At 36.7% G+C, this 7,717-nt stretch overlaps 1 long non-coding RNA gene across 1 annotated transcript; it reads right to left on the bottom strand.

The window, feature by feature from the left end:
• Positions 1–6,889: 6,889 nt before the first annotated feature.
• LOC134203196 (uncharacterized) lies at positions 6,890–7,697 on the bottom strand. The gene is made up of 3 exons (XR_009977529.1): positions 7,486–7,697; positions 7,198–7,410; positions 6,890–7,140 (listed from the first exon to the last, which is right to left on the bottom strand). It is a non-coding gene; the product is annotated as an uncharacterized LOC134203196 (long non-coding RNA).
• Between the last annotated feature and the right edge of the window lie 20 nt (positions 7,698–7,717).

A 7,717-nucleotide genomic window follows, 5' to 3' on the forward strand; every position in this document is an offset into this window, starting at 1 on the left:
TCGAAACGGAACATGAAAATCAAATGAAGTGTCGACTATAGGGAAGCAATTTCCTATTATGGACCCCCAGGGGGTCTACTATAGGGCGAATTCAATCAGACTTTAAAATGTTAATTTCAACGAATAACCTCGAGTATTTGCGTGTTTCATGTATGTATCGTGAAGAGGAGATGCAGAGCTTGATATTAGATATCACGCAGAATTAATATTTTGAAAATTTCCACTCCTTATGCCAGGAAGAGCAAAATTTCCCTACTAGGGGGTCCACTATTGGGCATTTTACCCTAGTACACGTAAAAAAAGTAATTATTTTATTAATTAAATTTGATTCATATCTTTCATTATGACCATACATATACATTTCATTTCATGGGATATAATCTTCATAACATATTTGCAAACAATATATTTATGGTGCTCATATATTGCATTCCACTTCGACATGAAAAGTATAAGTTTTGTCTAATAGCAAAAAAGTATTAGATAAAACTTATACTTTTGATTATAATCGGAATTGAAAAAAGCAACGTGGTACTCGCGCAAGTTGGAGAATTTCGATCGGGTAATTTTGTTTGAATCTTTCAAAACCACAGTTTTTCTACTATCAAAGCTGTATTAATTTATTTTCAGAACGATCGATTTGATGATTTATTGTCGGCGTAGCACCAAGTTAGAATTCGGAAGTCGGGACTTGAGGAAGTGAGGCAAACGATTAGGCAGCATTGAAAAGCGCCGATTTTTGGTGTTTATCATCCGAAGCGACTTTTTCATTTCCCCAACTGAAAAGGTAATATTATGTTGCAAAATAAGTATACTCCTAAATGAAATTGGATTTCTAAAATTTCCAGATGACTGACAATATAATCAAGAGTTTTATGCTATCCCCAAAAAAAGCAACAAAATTTCATCCAGTTCGCTGCTGTTTTCCCACCGATCCTCCACAAAGGAAAGTATTGCGATGTTCGTTTTTGTTGCACTGAGCTTGTACACAGGAAAGCTCTGTGATTATGTATAAAGGAAGACCAATAAAAGCATTGATTTGATGATGGCTTACCGCTCTTTTTTTCATTCTGAGAATGGGAATAATCCTTGCAAGTACATAATAACCTATAATAATGATATATATACACAAACCTACACAGAAAGAAAAATCATTGATAGAATTAAAAAAACCATTGGTAAATTTAAAAAGTTGCGTTGGTTCTTTTTCGTAGAGAGTTCCGTATGGTCAAAATAAAAGTACGCCAACTGTTGCAACAATCATGGTTCAAAAGTTGTATGACGCTCTAAAATTAAAAGTTTGAACATTCAAAACTAAATTGTAGAACTGTCAGATGAAAATGTACACACTGTAGAAAATATAGTAACATATTTTTATTCAGAAAAGAGAAATTTTCCAATTAAAGGTTTTCTTCTGGCCCCCTCTCTCGTACCCTTTATCTTTCAATTTTAAATTAAAATAAACAAATCGCAAGGAACAGCTTATAATTTTTATTCCATGATTGCATGTATTTTTTTCACTGGTTGTGAAACATCTCTCACAACACGGTGGCTCTCGTGGCTCTTTGTACATTCCAGCATAGTATCCGGTCCGTAGCCAGGATGAGGGTGCGCATCGTATCCATCTGTGGGTTTTGCGCCATGAGTTCCCTGTCGATTATCTATAAAAAGGAAAAATTCTCTTAAATATTGTCAACCAACTCCGGTGCTTCAATACCCAAATTTTGCTCACTCAAGTAACGAAGCGTGAGCTCCAGTATCTACAACACTTCATATTCTTGTTTAAAAAATGTCACCTACCTTTGTATTTCGTGATGATCAGTGCCGATTTCCACTGCCAAGACACCGATATCGACCAAGATCAAGTATTTTTATTTGTTTCATGCTGTCTTTTTTCCGGTCGCGGGCATTCGGATTTTCAACTTCTGCCGCAGCGGTCTTCGAATTGGTGTTTTTTTCTCGCCAAAGTTCTCGCCTGTATTGTGGGTCGCCGAAATCTTCATGATATTGTCCCAGGAAGCAAATTAAATTGTTCAACGGGACGTTCCTGCCGTTTCTGCAATTAAACGACAAAAGACGTCATTAGATTCTATCGAATGTTTAAAGATGCACCCGGACTACTGTATATGTATTCATAAGAAATCAGAATAAATTTTATTTACTTACCATGAGAACGATCCTTAAAAACGGCTGTTTTTTTACATTATTCGCCAGGGGCGGGCCACGGAACAGAACAGAGGCCATCGCAACTGGACTTTCTAAACCGCAGTGCGAACTCGGCAACCCGACAAATTGTTCTCGCGCGGAATGTAAATAAACATATGCGAGCCACCTCGTCTGAACTATGGGCGAACAGTAAAATAACAGGTGGCCTAAAAGATATATAGCTCACATCAATATATCATTATATCCACATGAAACTAAAAATGCACATATGAAAAATGCAATAAGAATCATTCAAACCTTTCTATAATTTTATGTTGTATTATATAGTTAGGAAATTATTCTATTTATAGTTAGGAAATTATTCGGAGACATTTTTTTGGTCTCGTATCGGCATCCATAGTGCAGTGAAATTTTCTTATTTCTTCCGTTTTGTGCCGTTTGTGCCAGATGATTTGACACTTCTACAATTCTTAAGTTCAGAGTGGAAACTTTTAAATTTTTACTTTTAACAAGTAAAAAACACTTTCAAATCAAATACATTACTTTTACTGTAAGCAATCTTACTTTCAAAATTAACAAAATTAAATACTTTTCAGTTGTAAAGTACGAATTTTTTATAGTAATCAATGTTTGTTTTTTCTGTGCAGATGTGCCGAAAGTGTGCCGAACTGTGCCGCGGGCACATTGTGCCGAGTGGTTTACCCCTTGGGCAAGCACTATATCAGCCAAATAATTCGCCAAAAGCGGCTTTTGAGCAGCACTTGAGTATAATGTAGGGCTCATTAGCACTGTTGACCAGGTTTTTAATGCGACTATAGAACCGAAATAAAGTCGATTTTAACTGCTTAATGGTTACTTGGGGTGGATAAAGTCCAAGATGAAATCCCAAATTGAAGAATATATCGCAAGAAAACATTGCAATGCATACAATGTAAGGAAAGCAAGTCTAAATAGTAAGCATCGATAAGAATATAAGTCGAAAAATGTTGGAAGAGAATATATTATAAGCTAAATGGCTTTTTCATTTTTCTCCGTGTAGATGCCCAGAAAGCTCCATGTGAAAATTCAAAAATGTTCTTTTCGAAAGTCAAATAGGATTCTGTTCAGAAGTCCAATAGAATTCCGTTCAGAATCCTCAAACAATTTTGTTCGGAAGTCCAACAAATATGCTTTAAAATAATAGTAGGACACTGGCGGCGCCAGCTATTGTCATTTGGTGGGGCACCACTTAGCGCAAGAACAATAGCCTATGAGAACAATGGTGTGATTGCATCGTGTGGTGCCCCACCTCTGTCTCCGCCAGTGGTAGGAAGCTTCCCGCATGGAAGGATGTCTAAAAGCGAACAGGAATCTACCTCGAAAAGACGCAAACCACCTTACCCAGCAAGGAAGGTTACTCTAACTTGACCCTAATATGAGTGTAACCTGTTAGAAAGTTACTCTAATATTCTCACTAACTTTAGGGTAAAATGAGACTAAAATTAGACAGATCTGCAACACTTTTGTTAGGTATGTTTATGTTTGTTGCATGATTTGATCTAACATGTTAGTCTAACTTTAGAGTGAAGTTAGTTATGTTTCGCAGTGGGCGGTTAGGGTTTTGTTAGGGTTGTTTGAAAAGGGCTTTTATGCTGATTTATTTACATCCAGCTGTCATTCATGGCAGAATGATTATGTACTTGTGAAAATCGTGAAAATACATAACCAAACTGCCTCGAATGACAATGGGATGTAAATGAAATATCAAACAAGATTAACAGGAAGTTTTTTTTTTACATAAATTACATTTTCCGGAGATTCCTCCAGAAGTTCCGTCAGAGATTCGTATGAGTTCCTTCGGAGATTCCCCCAGGAATTTTTTCAAAGATTCCCGCAGAAGTTCCTTCGGGGATTCCTCCAGGAATTCCTGGAAGATTTTTCCTCCAGGAAATTCTTCTGAGATTCCTCCAGAAAATCCTTCAGTGGAAGAAAATCCGATAAGATTTCCCTCGGAGATTTCTCCAAGAATTAAGATTCCTCTCGATATTCCTGAGGGATCCCTCTAACAGTTCCTTTGGATATTCCTCCAGGAATTCCTGGAAGATTTTTCCTTCCCAGAAATCCCTTTCCCAGAAATTCCTTCGGGGACTCCCACTGGATTCCCCTACGGTCTCCTTGAGAGATTCCTGCAAAAGTTTCTTCGGGGATTCCACAAGAGTTTTTTTTCGGAGATTCCTCCGCGGGTTCCTTCGAAGGTTACTCCAGGAGTTACTTTGGAGTTTGCGCCTGTTATTCCTTTAAAGATTTCTGCAGGAATTTCTTCGGATATTAATCCAGAAGTTCCTTCGAAGATTCCTTCAGAAGTTCCTCCGATGATTCCTATAGGAGCTCATTCGGAGATTCTTCCAGAAGTTATTTTGGATATTTCTCCAGAAGCTTCCTACTGGAAGCCTTGCCAAATACCTAAAACAAAACACTTCCAGAAGTTAGTTCCCCTTTCCTGACTATTTGGATCCAATCTTACCACTTAGTGATGATAGTTGCATTGCTGAGCTTCATTTATCCTTATAAGTTTTATTTTAATGTCAATTATTGTCGGTCGAAGAAGCGCTGGGAAACCACGAGAAACAAACACGTGAAATCAATTTTACTTTTTTCCTTTCTTTTCTTCAGTATCTGTGCACCGACCGAAGCCGGTCGGCAGAGTGAAAAGAAAAGAACTGTCAAAATTTAAAGAAAAAATGGAATCAGCATAAAAGCATAAAAATGGTTATGTATTCGATCCGTAACATAACTAACAGACCCTAACCAGTGTCTAACTTCTCACAGATTGTTACTCTGGGTAGTCAAGATTCATTTATACGTGGGCCCGTGTAATAGTACTTTCGGGTATTTACAATTGTGTGTGTATCTACCGGTGCACTCGTCGAAACGGTTCAAAGGCCACGCGCCACGTTGGAGACTTTACTAAACCTTGTCACTCACATTCCAGACTTATTGCTTGATTTATGTCTATCGTGGTCGGGGTCTCACATCCTTAAACATAATTTAATATTTATACGCACTTCATTGAATGAAAGTAAGATTGGTAAACAGTTTGCCAGTTCACTTTTAAAGAAACTGTTTTTGACCATCGCCTTGTATGAGTTGTTTGTATGGTGCAATGGCTCAGCTGTTATTGTTTTATTTTTTTGACATTTCTTCAAAAGATGATCGATTAAAATTAACAGTGTACTAGTTCGGTTTTTGTTCACTTGCGGCGCTTATCGTGTCTCCGTAAAATCATAGAAGTCGGGTATCTTGTTGCTTCTTGCCATCTTTGATGCAATGCTGATCAGCCCTGTTGATACAAGCCGAATAAGGGAATTATCTTTTCTAATTTAGAGCTACAATCTATGACGTTTGAGTGCAATCAATAACAATAACGCATAGAATTTCATAATCTGTCTTTTTTACTCGCATTTGAAACAGAGATTGTTTTTCAACCTGTGATGTATGCCATTAATTATGATAACGATGATTATCATTTGTATAGAGAAAGAAAACTGCAGCATGTTGCAAGGAATATGCCTGAGGAATGATTAATGAGCTGTAGATTTAGTCTAGAGCGATATTTATTATTTATCACTTAAAGAATTATGCTTTATAAATACTAGAAAATTTCCATGTAAATTAATTAAAGATTCATCATGTTTTGGATGGACAAAAATGGATCGTGCAAAAATAAAAAACCAAAAGAAGAATCAGGCGGGAGGATTGACAAAACGAGTTCTAGGTTTAGATAATGATTGGATTTAGAAGATAGCTCCGAAAAATGTGCTGGACCGAGGAATTTCAACTGTTTTGAAGACGAAATTTCAAAATCGACTAAAAGATTTGTCAGTTTTGATTTTTTTAGTGAGACAACACACTTAATCACGAATTTCTTGTTCGGTAATTTTTTTTACTGATCTAAACTGTAAATCAAAAAAAATACCGAAAAAGTCGTCATTTTTTCAAAATATTACGGTTCATTCAGTAAGAAGCCTACTGAATTACTGAAACTGTAATAGTCATGTTGTTTACAGTATAGAACCAAATCCAGAGGTCGCACATGTTGCACGGTTAGATGACTTTACCATTAAAATGGGTAGTGGCGCTTTTTCAAGAAAATGGGTGAATTTTTCACGGTGGGAATAATATCAACAATAACATAGTACCCATTAATGGGTAAAGTCATCTAACCGTGTGGGGTATTTATGAAAAGATATTTTAGTTACTAGATAAAGATTGTCGCTACTGTTCCCTTTGTTCTGCTGTCCGAAACATGTGTGGTACATACCTGTCAAATCGTATGGATTTTCCTTCTTTGACATTTAGCTCCCCTATCCTCGCCAGCAAAAGATGTTCCGGACAGCGACGACAGCGACAATCTTTATCTAGTAACTAAAATATCTTTTTATTTATGTTTCAGTGCTCCGCCTTCTCCCTCTGGATTCAGCTGGATTCACACTGTGCCACCAAAGTACTCTTTAATGGGTAAAAAAATACCCACTATGAAGTTAAATAGTTCAACTCATTAAAAGAGTTAACTGTGTTTACTCATTAATGGGTAAAGGAACTGTACGTCAAATTCAAGAGTAACTTTTACTCATTATTCGAAATTAGAAATTGACGAAAATGGGTGTTTTTTACTCTTGCTGGCAATTAAAAAAGCATTTATTATTTCAATTTAGTTAAAACAAGCAACGCGTTAATATGGGGTTTATGGAAAAAATCTTTATTAATAATTCAAATATTAGCAGTGAAAATTGACACTCGATAAAGACTTGTTTTTGCTTTGGCCTATTTAGCCTCGTCGGATCGCACATCATATTGCATCTGTTATAGGAGAAACCTTTTTCCTGATCCTATCGCCATCAGTCAAAGGACGTCCTTCCAATTCCTGGAATCGATGGCTATTTATAGCAGTGGTGGTCAGGATACAGAAGTAACCAACCCGACGTTATTCGATTACTGCGGAAAAGAACCAGTTAGTTGAAAAAGGCATTTATCTGGAAGTATCAAAATTACCGTATAAAATTCCTCTCCGGTTTGTATACTACTGGCAGCCGACTGAGCACAGTGCAGGATCTCCTGATTTGGCTCCAAATGGTGGAGATCTGCCCTGATGTATGCCAACAAGATATTGATTCGAGGATGGACCAGTTTACTGGAATTATGCTGCGCCAGTGGGTGTTCCGAATGCGTTGTCTGCGAATAGGCGTCTGCTTTCTCGTTTTCTAACTGGAATAGAAATATAGATTATTTGATTATTTCAAATATTATATTAAATATTAATTATTTCATAAAAACTCTTACCATTCTGCCAACAGTTCCTCCAGTCGTTTGTTAGTAACTTAACTTATTTTTCACTCATTAATGGGTAAGAACAAGGAACATGAAAGTGGGCACAATTTACGCATTATTATCAAAAATAAATTACTCTTTATTTTGACAGCTTCATATATCGGTAAAAAATGTTCATTTTTTACTCTTTAATGAGTATTGCTGGGTTTACAGTGCAGCCGATTCTTCGTAGCCCTTCAGAATG

The sequence above is a fragment of the Armigeres subalbatus genome, chromosome 1 (assembly GCF_024139115.2).
Source record: "Armigeres subalbatus isolate Guangzhou_Male chromosome 1, GZ_Asu_2, whole genome shotgun sequence".
Taxonomy (NCBI): Eukaryota; Metazoa; Arthropoda; class Insecta; order Diptera; family Culicidae; genus Armigeres; species Armigeres subalbatus.